Source organism: Bufo gargarizans, chromosome 5, assembly GCF_014858855.1.
Source record: "Bufo gargarizans isolate SCDJY-AF-19 chromosome 5, ASM1485885v1, whole genome shotgun sequence".
Lineage (NCBI taxonomy): Eukaryota > Metazoa > Chordata > Amphibia > Anura > Bufonidae > Bufo > Bufo gargarizans.
Window position 1 is genome coordinate 483,215,953 of NC_058084.1, and position 13,781 is coordinate 483,229,733.

The window sequence follows — 13,781 nt, forward strand, 5'->3', positions numbered from 1 at the left end:
TATGCAGCGCTCCTCGGTGCAAGCCGTATGTTATACCGGTGGAGCGCTCATCGGTGCAGCCGTTATGGTTGTTGTGTGTTATACAGCGTGGAGCGCTCCTCAGTGCAGCCGTATGTTGTGTATGTTATGCAGGTGGAGCGCTCCTCAGTGCAGCCGTTATCTGTTGTGTCTGTTATGCCAGGTGGAGCGCTCCCTAGGTGCAGCCGTTATGTTGTGTATGTTATGCCGGTTGGAGGTCGGCTCCTCGGTGCCGCCGTATGTTGTGTGTGTTATAAAGGTGGAGCGCTCCTCAGGCAGCCGTTATGTTTACGTGTGTTATAACAGGTGGAGCGCTCGCTCGTGCAGCCGTATGTTGCTGTTTTGTTATACAGGTGAGCAGCTCCTCGCGTTGAGGCAGCCGTATGTTGTGTGTGTTATCCAGGTGTAGCGCTCCTCGGTGCAGCCGTGATGTTGTGTGTGTTCTACAGGTGGAGCGCTCCTCAGTGCAGCCGTTTATGTGTGTGTGTTATACAGGTGGAGCGCTCCTCGGTGCAGCTGTATGTTATACAGGTGGAGCGCTCCTCGGTGCAGCCTTATGTTGTGTATGTTATACAGGTGGAGCGCTCCTCGGTGCAGCCGTATGTTGTGTGTGTTATACAGGTGGAGCGCTCCTCGGTGCAGCCGTATGTTGTTACAGGTGGAGCGCTCCTCGGTGCAGCTGTATGTTGTACAGGTGGAGCGCTCCTCAGTGCAGCCTTATGTTGTGTGTGTTATACAGGTGGAGCGCTCCTCAGTGCAGCCTTATGTTGTGTATGTTATACAGGTGGAGCGCTCCTCGGTGCAGCCTTATGTTGTGTGTGTTATACAGGTGGAGCGCTCCTCGGTGCAGCTGTATGTTATACAGGTGGAGCGCTCCTCAGTGTAGCCGTATGTTGTGTATGTTATGCAGGTGGAGCGCTCCTCGGTGCAGCCGTATGTTATACAGGTGGAGCGCTCCTCGGTGCAGCCGTATGTTATACAGGTGGAGCGCTCCTCGGTGCAGCCGTATGTTGTGTGTGTTATACAGGTGGAGCGCTCCTCAGTGCAGCCGTATGTTGTGTATGTTATGCAGGTGGAGCGCTCCTCAGTGCAGCCGTATGTTGTGTATGTTATGCAGGTGGAGCGCTCCTCGGTGCAGCCGTATGTTGTGTATGTTATGCAGGTGGAGCGCTCCTCGGTGCAGCCGTATGTTGTGTGTGTTATACAGGTGGAGCGCTCCTCGGTGCAGCCGTATGTTGTGTGTGTTATACAGGTGGAGCGCTCCTCAGTGCAGACGTATGTTGTGTGTGTTATACAGGTGGAGCGCTCCTCGGTGCAGCCGTATGTTGTGTTTGTTATACAGGTGGAGCGCTCCTCGGGGCAGCCGTATGTTGTGTTTGTTATACAGGTGGAGCGCTCCTCGGGGCAGCCGTATGTTGTGTGTGTTATACAGGTGGAGCGCTCCTCGGTGCAGCCGTATGTTGTGTGTGTTATACAGGTGGAGCGCTCCTCAGTGCAGCCGTATGTTGTGTGTGTTATACAGGTGGAGCGCTCCTCGGTGCAGCTGTATGTTATACAGGTGGAGCGCTCCTCGGTGCAGCCTTATGTTGTGTATGTTATACAGGTGGAGCGCTCCTCGGTGCAGCCTTATGTTGTGTGTGTTATACAGGTGGAGCGCTCCTCGGGGCAGCCGTATGTTGTGTGTGTTATACAGGTGGAGCGCTCCTCGGTGCAGCCTTATGTTGTGTGTGTTATACAGGTGGAGCGCTCCTCGGTGCAGCCTTATGTTGTGTGTGTTATACAGGTGGAGCGCTCCTCGGTGCAGCCGTATGTTGTGTATGTTATGCAGGTGGAGCGCTCCTCGGTGCAGCCGTATGTTGTGTATGTTATACAGGTGGAGCGCTCCTCGGTGCAGCCGTATGTTGTGTATGTTATGCAGGTGGAGCGCTCCTCGGTGCAGCCGTATGTTGTGTGTGTTATACAGGTGGAGCGCTCCTCGGTGCAGCCGTATGTGTGTGTGTTATACAGGTGGAGCGCTCCTCGGTGCAGCCGTATGTTGTGTGTGTTATACAGGTGGAGCGCTCCTCGGTGCAGCCGTATGTTGTGTGTGTTATACAGGTGGAGCGCTCCTCGGTGCAGCCGTATGTTGTGTGTGTTATACAGGTGGAGCGCTCCTCGGTGCAGCGTATGTTGTGTGTGTTATACAGGTGGAGCGCTCCTCGGTGCAGCCGTATGTTGTGTGTGTTATACAGGTGGAGCGCTCCTCGGTGCAGCCGTATGTTGTGTGTGTTATACAGGTGGAGCGCTCCTCAGTGCAGCCGTATGTTGTGTGTGTTATACAGGTGGAGCGCTCCTCGGTGCAGCCTTATGTTGTACAGGTGGAGCGCTCCTCGGTGCAGCCTTATGTTGTACAGGTGGAGCGCTCCTCGGTGCAGCCTTATGTTGTACAGGTGGAGCGCTCCTCGGTGCAGCCGTATGTTGTGTGTGTTGTACAGGTGGAGCGCTCCTCGGTGCAGCCTTATGCTGTATGTTGTACAGGTGGAGCGCTCCTCGGTGCAGCCTTATGCTGTATGTTGTACAGGTGGAGCGCTCCTCGGTGCAGCCTTATGCTGTATGTTGTACAGGTGGAGCGCTCCTCGGTGCAGCCTTATGCTGTATGTTGTACAGGTGGAGCGCTCCTCTGTGCAGCCTTATGCTGTATGTTGTACAGGTGGAGCGCTCCTCGGTGCCGCCTTATGCTGTATGTTGTACAGGTGGAGCGCTCCTCGGTGCCGCCTTATGCTGTATGTTGTACAGGTGGAGCGCTCCTCGGTGCAGCCTTATGCTGTATGTTGTACAGGTGGAGCGCTCCTCGGTGCAGCATTATGCTGTATGTTATACAGGTGGAGCGCTCCTTGGTGCAGCCTTATGTTGTACAGGTGGAGCGCTCCTCGGTGCAGCTGTATGTTGTACAGGTGGAGCGCTCCTCGGTGCAGCCTTATGCTGTATGTTGTACAAGTGGAGCGCTCCTCGGTGCAGCCTTATGCTGTATGTTATACAGGTGGAGCGCTCCTCGGTGCAGCCTTATGTTGTACAGGTGGAGCGCTCCTCGGTGCAGCTGTATGTTGTACAGGTGGAGCGCTCCTCGGTGCAGCCTTATGCTGTATGTTATACAGGTGGAGCGCTCCTTGGTGCAGCATTATGCTGTATGTTATACAGGTGGAGCGCTCCTTGGTGCAGCCTTATGTTGTACAGGTGGAGCGCTCCTCGGTGCAGCCTTATGCTGTATGTTGTACAGGTGGAGCGCTCCTCGGTGCAGCCTTATGCTGTATGTTGCACAGTTGGAGCGCTCCTCGGTGCCACCCCTGGCTCTCCTCTGTCTTGCAGGCTCCCGGGGCAGCAGGGCGGCTCACCAGACCTCCTCCTGGAGTGTGACGCGGCGGCGGTGGACTCCGTCCAGCAGCATCTGCAGGTTTACAACTTCCGGAAGAAGGTGGAGCTGCTTCCTTGCCCGGAGCTGTCCGTGTGGGCGGTGATCCCGGAGAAGTGCGACCCTCCAGTGCTCAGGCTGCCCTCACCGGCCCTACATTGTGCTCCTGACCCCAGGGGCCCCATCATGGGCTACAGGCTGGTGGCACCGACTGGGCATCACGTCACAGACAAGCTGCTGGGAGCGGAGCTGGGGAGTGTCCGGGACTATAGCCGCCACAGATACCAGCACGGTGCGTACTCCAGTATGGCCTCCAGGGAGGGATTGTGAGTGCAGCTCTGGGTGTGACTGGAGTATAAGACATGATGTAACAGCACAATAGTTATTGCAGCTCTGCGTGTGACTGCAGCTCTGGATGTGACTGAAGTATAAGACATGATGTAACAGCACAATAGTTATTGCAGCTCTGCGTGTGACTGCAGCTCTGGATGTGACTGGAGTATAAGACATGATGTAACGGCACAATAGTTATTGCAGCTCTGGATGTGACTGGAGTATAAGACATGATGTAACAGCACAATAGTTATTGCAGCTCTGCGTGTGACTGCAGCTTTGGATGTGACTGGAGTATAAGACATGATGTAATGGCAGAGTAGTCACTGCAGCTCTGGATGTGACTGGAGCACATGATCAGAGCTATATGTGACTGGCTGATGACATCATTCTTGTTGGCAGTGATTTGTGTGTGACTTGTTCTTGCAGGGGTCCCGGAGGGGGTGAAGGACCTTCCGCCGGGCGTGGCCTTACCGCTGGAGTCCAACCTGGTGTACATGAACGGGATCAGTTTCTCCAAGGGCTGCTACGTTGGTCAGGAGTTAACGGCGCGGACTCATCACACCGGCGTCATCCGGAAGCGTCTGGTGCCCATCCGCCTTTCTTCTCCATTGCCATCTGATTCCGAGGGGCCGGAGATTACCACAGCGGCGGGAAAGCCTGCCGGCAAGTACCGGGCCGGGGAGGAGGAGCTGGGGCTGGCGCTGCTCAGACTCGCCCATGTAGGGGAGGAGCTTCAGATAACATCAGGGGGCGGAGCACCAGTCAGCGTGCAGGCCTCTGTGCCGGCGTGGTGGCCGCAGTCTGGTGATGGGGCATAAATAGGTGAAGCCCCCGGTCACGTGACCCTCCTCCTCCTCCTCACCTGGAGCTTGTATCTACTGATACATTGTAACAACCCCTCAGCTGTGTGAGCAGGACTCTGCCTCTACATGTACAGTATGATTGCTTCCATTCACTGACAGTGAGCAGAGATCATGAAGTGACAGCTGGAGAACTTTATACAGTGATGGAGCTGAATGATCGCTGGAGACCAGGGTGAGGTGTGAGGCGCTGTGTGCCTCGTGACTGGAGGCTCCCGGCCCTGACCCCGGGGGGCGCTGTGTGACTAGAGGCTCCCGGACCTGACCCCGGGGGGCGCTGTGTGACTGGAGGCTCCCGGACCTGACCCCGGGGGGCGCTGTGTGACTGGAGGCTCCCGGCCCTGACCCCGGGGGGCGCTGTGTGACTGGAGGCTCCCGGCCCTGACCCCGGGGGGCGCTGTGTGACTGGAGGCTCCCGGCCCTGACCCCGGGGGGCGCTGTGTGACTGGAGGCTCCCGGCCCTGACCCCGGGGGGCGCTGTGTGACTGGAGGCTCCCGGCCCTGACCCCGGGGGGCGCTGTGTGACTGGAGGCTCCCGGCCCTGACCCCGGGGGGCGCTGTGTGACTGGAGGCTCCCGGCCCTGACCCCGGGGGGCGCTGTGTGACTGGAGGCTCCCGGCCCTGACCCCGGGGGGCGCTGTGTGACTGGAGGCTCCCGGCCCTGACCCCGGGGGCGCTGTGTGAATGGAGGCTCCCGGACCTGACCCCGGGGGGCGCTGTGTGACTGGAGGCTCCCGGCCCTGACCCCGGGGGGCGCTGTGTGACTGGAGGCTCCCGGACCTGTCCCCGGGGGGCGCTGTGTGACTGGAGGCTCCCGGCCCTGACCCCGGGGGGCGCTGTGTGACTGGAGGCTCCCGGCCCTGACCCCGGGGGGCGCTGTGTGACTGGAGGCTCCCGGACCTGACCCCGGGGGGCGCTGTGTGACTGGAGGCTCCCGGCCCTGACCCCGGGGGGCGCTGTGTGACTGGAGGCTCCCGGCCCTGACCCCGGGGGGCGCTGTGTGACTGGAGGCTCCCGGCCCTGACCCCGGGGGGCGCTGTGTGACTGGAGGCTCCCGGACCTGACCCCGGGGGGCGCTGTGTGACTGGAGGCTCCCGGCCCTGACCCCGGGGGGCGCTGTGTGACTGGAGGCTCCCGGCCCTGACCCCGGGGGGCGCTGTGTGACTGGAGGCTCCCGGCCCCCCTGACCCCGTGGGGCGCTGTGTGACTGGAGGCTCCCGGCCCTGACCCCGGGGGGCGCTGTGTGACTGGAGGCTCCCGGACCTGACCCCGGGGGGCGCTGTGTGACTGGAGGCTCCCGGCCCTGACCCCGGGGGCGCTGTGTGACTGGAGGCTCCCGGCCTGTCCCCTGGGGGCGCTGTGTGACTGGAGGCTCCCGGCCCTGACCCCGGGGGGCGCTGTGTGACTGGAGGCTCCCGGCCTGACCCCGGGGGGCGCTGTGTGACTGGAGGCTCCGGCCCTGACTCCGGGGGGCGCTGTGTGACTGGAGGCTCCCGGCCCTGACCCGCGGGGGCGCTGTGTGACTGGAGGCTCCCGGACCTGACCCCGGGGGGCGCTGTGTGACTGGAGGCTCCCGGCCCTGACCCCGGGGGCGCTGTGTGACTGGAGGCTCCCGGACCTGTCCCCGGGGGGCGCTGTGTGACTGGAGGCTCCCGGCCCTGACCCCGGGGGGCGCTGTGTGACTGGAGGCTCCCGGCCCTGACCCCGGGGGGCGCTGTGTGACTGGAGGCTCCCGGACCTGTCCCCGGGGGGCGCCGTGTGATTCAGGGGCCGCTTATTGTGGATGTTTTGCCCCATTTTTTTTTTTGCAGGGAACCTTCTCCGTGGAGCTGATGTTACAGAAACGTATTGTCTGCACACGTACATGTATGTCTGATGTCTGTAATAAAGTGACACACGTGTGAACGCCGGAACATACGGTGCACATCTGCAACATCCTGCAGACACTGGACGAGCAGGGGGTGCTGACAAATCTCATATCTGAAACTACGGAACAAGGAGTGCAGCTCTGGGGTATAACACAGGATGTAACTGAGGATCAGTGCAGGATAAGTAATGTATGTACACAACTGCACCAGCAGAATAGTGAGTGCAGCTCTGGAGTATAATACAGGATGTAACTCAGGATCAGTACAGGATAAGTAATGTATGTACACAGTGACTGCACCAGCAGAATAGTGAGTGCAGCTCTGGAGTATAATACAGGATGTAACTCAGGATCAGTACCGGATAAGTAATGTATGTACACAGTGACTGCACCAGCAGAATAGTGAGTGCAGCTCTGGGGTATAACACAGGATGTAACTGAGGATCAGTGCAGGATAAGTAATGTATGTACACAACTGCACCAGCAGAATAGTGAGTGCAGCTCTGGAGTATAATACAGGATGTAACTCAGGATCAGTACAGGATAAGTAATGTATGTACACAGTGACTGCACCAGCAGAATAGTGAGTACAGCTCTGGAGTATAATACAGGATGTAACTCAGGATCATTACAGGATAAGTAATGTATGTACACAGTGACTGAACCAGCAGAATAGTGAGTGCAGCTCTGGAGTATAATACAGGATAAGTAATGTATGTACACAGTGACTGCACCAGCAGAATAGTGAGTGCAGCTCTGGAGTATAATACAGGATGTAACTCAGGATCAGTACAGGATAAGTAATGTATGTACACAGTGACTGCACCAGCAGAATAGTGAGTGCAGCTCTGGAGTATAATACAGGATGTAACTCAGGATCAGTACAGGATAAGTAATGTATGTACACAGTGACTGCACCAGCAGAATAGTGAGTACAGCTCTGGAGTATAATACAGGATGTAACTCAGGATCAGTACAGGATAAGTAATGTATGTACACAGTGACTGCACCAGCAGAATAGTGAGTGCAGCTCTGGAGTATAATACAGGATAAGTAATGTATGTACACAGTGACTGCACCAGCAGAATAGTGAGTGCAGCTCTGGAGTATAATACAGGATGTAACACAGGATCAGTACAGGATAAGTAATGTATGTACACAGTGACTGCACCAGCAGAATATTGAGTGCAGCTCTGGAGTATAATACAGGATGTAACACAGGATCAGTACAGGATAAGTAATGTATGTACACAGTGACTGCACCAGCAGAATATTGAGTGCAGCTCTGGAGTATAATACAGGATGTAACTCAGGATCAGTACAGGATAAGTAATGTATGGACACAGTGACTCCACCAGCAGAATATTGAGTGCAGCTCTTGACCTCCTGAGGTGCAATTACCTGTGGGTGCGGTCGACTGTGGCTGTGTGTGGAGCAGCTCCTGATTGTTTGTAGGAAACCATCTCTCCACCCAGGGCCTGCTCTCTCCTTCCTAGGAGGGGAGTAATAGATACCAGGATAAGCTGCAAGGTTCCGTGAATGCCAGTGGTCCTTCCGGGGGCCACCAAAGAAAAGCTGAGTGCTCACGGGGTGAGGCCGACTTCAGAGACCCAGGGAGTCAATTACCACCTATGGCTCCCATGTCATCAGCCACCTCCGTGAGTACGAAGAGGCAAGTAAGACCATGGGGAGGCTCCGGGAGGAGCTGCGCTATTCCAATGCCCGGGCTGATGGGGCCCCCAAAATGAAGAGGCCAGAAATTCTGGACAAAATAAAGAGACTGGAGGAGAGGAAAGTGCTGATCCGGGAGAACAGTGGTGCTTTCAAGGAAAAACTGATTAATGAGGACAGATTTCTAAATATTGCAGAGAAAAGGTTGACAGGGCTGAAATCTGAGAGCCAGGTGGTGGAGGATGGTGACCAGCAGCAGGACCTGTAACATCCCAGTGCGGCTCTGCCAACTTGGGGGAGGACAGTGACACCAGTGCCCAGGGAGGGGCGCTCATGGCACAGATAAAGCTGCTCGAGTCCCCAGTGTGTTGTAGACTTGGTGCAAAGGCACGGGGAGATGACAGAGGCAGCGCAGCGCCGAGCTCCGTCTCCGAGGCAGCGCAGCCCTGAGCTCCATCTCCGAGGCAGTTCCGAGCTCCGTCTCCGAGGCAGCGCAGCGCCGAGCTCCGTCTCCGAGGCAGCGCAGCGCCGAGCTCCGTCTCCGAGGCAGCGCAGCGCCGAGCTCCGTCTCCGAGGCAGCGCAGCGCCGAGCTCCGTCTCCGAGGCAGCGCAGCGCCGAGCTCCGTCTCCGAGGCAGCGCAGCGCAGCGCCGAGCTCCGTCTCCGAGGCAGCGCAGCGCAGCGCCGAGCTCCATCTCTGCTCGCAGTAGTAAAGACGCAGCACGGAATGCATCAGCTGAAAGGCCGGACAGTAAGGGCGACCCGGCAGCGGGTATTCGGTCAAGCTCTGGTACTGAGGTCTGTTCCCGAGGAGGTAGCGGCCCAGTTCTGGAGTCTGCTGCGGTCGCCTCAGTGGCTCAGAGCGCTGTTGCCGCTGATCACTTAGTTGAGAAGCGGTGGCAGTGTGAAGGAGCTGCTGGGGCCCCTAGTACTGTTCCTGAATCTAAAATACTATTTTGTATTAGAGGGAATAGCAGAGACGCTGAAAATGAGAGATCAGCGGCGCCCATTGTAAATATATGAAAAACTGACTAAATGTTAAAAATGATCTGATGGTGAAGAGGGGGAGCGTGTCGCTGGTCCAGCAGGTATGGATGGGAGTGACTGGGGCGGTGGTTGGTGTTAGTGACACAAATATAAAATCGTCATCTGTATTGTTATGCGGAGGAGTAAGTGTTGGCGAGGGGGCTGGTGTTACCATGGGTGAGGGGAATGCTGCTGGTGTCGGGGTGGGGTTAGGGACTGGTCCAGTTGCCCCCTCAGTGGTGACACATCCTGTCAGAAGTTATGCCAGTGTCACCGCTGGTGGAGGGCATCCTCCTCCTTGTCGTCATACTCTGGGGACAGCGTATTGTAACGGCGCCTCCTGGAGGCCTTAAGGAAGAGCTCGATCACTGTAGAGGGTAAGGAGGTTGATCTGTCCTTCTGGATAGAGAGGCATGGCCTTGGTGTCTTCTGAGAGGAAAGGGGAAACTGCGTGGTCCCTCCCGACAGCCGGGCCAGGTGTAGGAACGTGGTCCGTCTTCGGTGGCAGGGCAGTGATGTGTGCCCTCCAAGGGCTAAGGTGGTGAAGCTCCTGCTGAAGATGGGCTTTAAGGCGGTGGACATCTATGCCTTAATACATCCCTACGGCACGCCTGAGTTCGATGTCTGTTTCGTTCGGCCTGATGGACTGGAGCTCTTCTGGTCCAATGATGAGCTGGCAGAGAACGAGCCCGGCTGCCGAGACTTTGCCGTCCAGGCGGTGTCTCACCAGAGCAAAGTCAAGACAGTGACCGTTATCACCCATAACAAATATCTCTCTGGTTATGACATCATAACTCGGCTCGGGCGATATGGTGAGGTAATGGAGGTGCCAAAGAGAAACCGAGATGAGTTTGGTATCTGGGCAGAGTCCTGGACATTCATGGTGAAGTTGAGGTGTTCAGGTAATTCAGTTGCCCCCATCCCTTCTTCAGCCTTCCTGGGGAGGGATCGTACCCTGATCTTCTACCAGGGTCAGCCGAAGCTCAGTCACGGGTGCGCCGACCCCACACACCTCAGCGCTGACTGCACTGTACAGAAGCCGCATCTTGTGCAGAAATTAGTTGTAATTTTTAAATGCAGATGTAAATTTACGTTGTGTGGTCTGGAAGGGGTTAATAAGGATCAAGTGGGTTTTATTAAATCGAGGAAGACCATGGCCAGGACCACGAGGATAATTGATCTCATCCACATGGCTGACACTGGTGGGACGCCTTCTCTGCTCGACCGGGTAGATTGGGGATGAAGTTACAGCCCTCTGCACCGGTGTACGTATCCGGGGTCAGATCGGGCCTCTGTCAGTGCCGGCACAAGACCGGGTAATAGAGCCTCAGTGGAGAAATATAGATGGCACCCATCGGTATCGTCCTATCCCCCCGACGCTGTAGTATTAGCGCTCACTGAACCCCTCGGATCCCTGCCTTCGGCTGTCCGCGCGTTTACACCTAGTTCTCATCAGAAGTTAAACATTTCTAAATGCTGAGTTTTAAACCTGGGACTGAATCGCCAAGAAATTGCTTAACTGAAGGCGGAGTGTCCCTTTAATTGGGACCAGCAGTACGCCACCTCCTGGGTGTACAGCGCCCACCGCAGGCCTGCGCGCTGCGCGCCACACACTGCTGAAGGAGAAAATAAAAAAGGAAGCGGCCCAAATGAAAAAATAAGTCTTCTTCTCTGGCCATGCTCTTCCCGATGGAAACATTAAAAAGAAATCCAAGCTGTGGTCTCTAACTATCCAGGGAGCGACAAGCGGGCGCGAGCTCTGACTACCCCGACTACCGGAAGGAGCGCCGCCCGACTATCACGGGGCATGCAGACAGGCACCGGATCTCCATCACTATGAACAGCGCAGGGCGCACTATGAAGGGCACAGGCAGCGCAGGGGGCACTATGTACGGCACAGGCAGCGCAGGGGGCACTATGTACGGCACAGGGGGCACTATGTACGGCACAGGCAGCACTATGTACGGCACAGGCAGCGCAGGGGGCACTATGTACGGCACAGGCAGTGCAGGGGGCACTATGAACGGCACAGGCAACGCAGGGGGCACTATGTACGGCACAGGCAACGCAGGGGGCACTATGTACGGCACAGGCAGCGCAGGATGCACTATGAACGGCACAGGGGGCACTATGTACGGCACAGGCAGCGCAGGGGGCACTATGTACGGCACAGGCAGTGCAGGGGGCACTATGAACGGCACAGGCAACGCAGGGGGCACTATGTACGGCACAGGCAACGCAGGGGGCACTGTACGGCACAGGCAGCGCAGGATGCACTATGAACGGCACAGGGGGCACTATGTACGGCACAGGGGGCACTATGTACGGCACAGGCAGCGCAGGGGGCACTATGTACGGCACAGGCAGCGCAGGGGGCACTATGTACGGCACAGGCAGCGCAGGGGGCACTATGTACGGCACAGGCAGCGCAGGGCGCACTATGTACGGCACAGGCAGCGCAGGGCGCACTATGTACGGCACAGGCAGCGCAGGGCGCACTATGAACGGCACAGGCAGCGCAGGGCGCACTATGTACGGCACAGGCAGCGCAGGGCGCACTATGTACGACACAGGCAGCGCAGGGCGCACTATGTACGGCACAGGCAGCGCAGGGCGCACTATGTACGGCACAGGCAGCGCAGGGCGCACTATGTACGACACAGGCAGCGCAGGGCGCACTATGTACGACAGGCAGCGCAGGGCGCACTATGAACGGCACAGGCAGCGCAGGGCGCACTATGCACGGCACAGGCAGCGCAGGGCGCACTATGTACGGCACAGGCAGCGCAGGGCGCACTATGTACGGCACAGGCAGCGCAGGGCGCACTATGTACGGCACAGGCAGCGCAGGGCGCACTATGTACGGCACAGGCAGCGCAGGGCGCACTATGTACGGCACAGGCAGCGCAGGGCGCACTATGTACGGCACAGGCAGCGCAGGGCGCACTATGTACGGCACAGGCAGCGCAGGGCGCACTATGTACGACACAGGCAGCGCAGGGCGCACTATGTACGGCACAGGCAGCGCAGGGCGCACTATGTACGGCACAGGCAGCGCAGGGTGCACTATGTACGGCACAGGCAGCGCAGGGCGCACTATGTACAGCACAGGCAGCGCAGGGCGCACTATGTACGACACAGGCAGCGCAGGGCACACTATGTACGGCACAGGCAGCGCAGGGTGCACTATGTACGGCACAGGCAGCGCACTGAACGTAGGCAGACTATTATAGTACATGGAGGATATACTATACTGGACTGTAGTATTCAGGCTATTATAGCTAAATGATAAAGTACATGGAAGATATTCCATATTGCTCTGTAGTATTCAGGGTAGATGCCGTGTTGGCACTTTGCAATAAATACGTGGGATTTGGGTTGCAGTTTGGGCACTTGGACTCATTTTGGGCTAAAAATCATGTTTTAAGTTGGTTTTTATTAAAAATATTGAGCCATTCTGTCATAAAGGGTTAACTGCTGTGCTAGCTCTGTGAATCCTACTTTCATTTGCGATGGTCATCTAATAACCCTTATCTCTAAATTACTAAGAGGTCTTTAATCCACATTCTTATCAGTAAGATAAGGATTGAACTTTAATGAGTGTTTATAAGGTCAGAGAGCAGAGATAAGGAGCCCATCAGCTCCCTGACTGACGGAAGAGAGACAATTCAGATCCTGCTAATAGAGCATCCTAACTCTGTACAGGGAAAAGGGCTCCATATTTTTAATAAAGACCAATTGAAAGAATTATTTTCACCCTTTATAATGAGTGTAAAAGGAAATATGAATTATTAATATTTTGGTAATATCAATAATTAATATTCATAAATAGGGGTGAGTCGTCTAGTGATGACCGCCTATTTATACTTTAATACTACTACCTTTCTTGTTGCTATACTTCTTTCCTGAACTACGTGCGCTATGTTACGGCGGCGACTACAAATGACCATGAACTGTGTTTTGAACAATAAATTCACAAGTCTACAATCATTATATTTGCTATATCTATATATATATATACATATAGACATAAACCGCAATACAGTATCACACTACAATACACCTAAACTACGCTGACACCATTACAATTCCACCCCACAAACTATCTAAATAACACACTTACATACACACGTTAGGTAGCAGCGCGCACTCACCTGGCTACACATTATCCTTATGAAAAATAAGGGGGTTAAACACAATACAGGTTGATGATGGCACTGCAAGGGTTAATGCAGGCCAGAGATATAGGCAGGGATGTAGCTGTCAGCTACAGGGAGTGGCACTTCAAGGGTTAACACAGAGGGAAGGGTTAACCCAGGGTTGGTGAAAGGTAGGGGAATCGGGGCAGTGAAGGGGTTAATCGTTGGTGGTATAAGGGGTGGATAAATGCTGGGGTTCTATGGGTTAGGGAAAGGGTACTTCGCCATTCATGCTCATCTCCAGGGGTTGCTCGTCAACATGGGGATGATTCTCTTCTTGGCTCAACTTCTCTTCCCTCCTTCCTACTATTGAGTGCAGCGCCGCCGGGTTATTTAAACCCTGCGGCGCTCCCGCCCTGCAGCCAAGTACATGTGGGCTGGCGCGGTGATATGACGTCGGGGGATGCACTGCCGGAG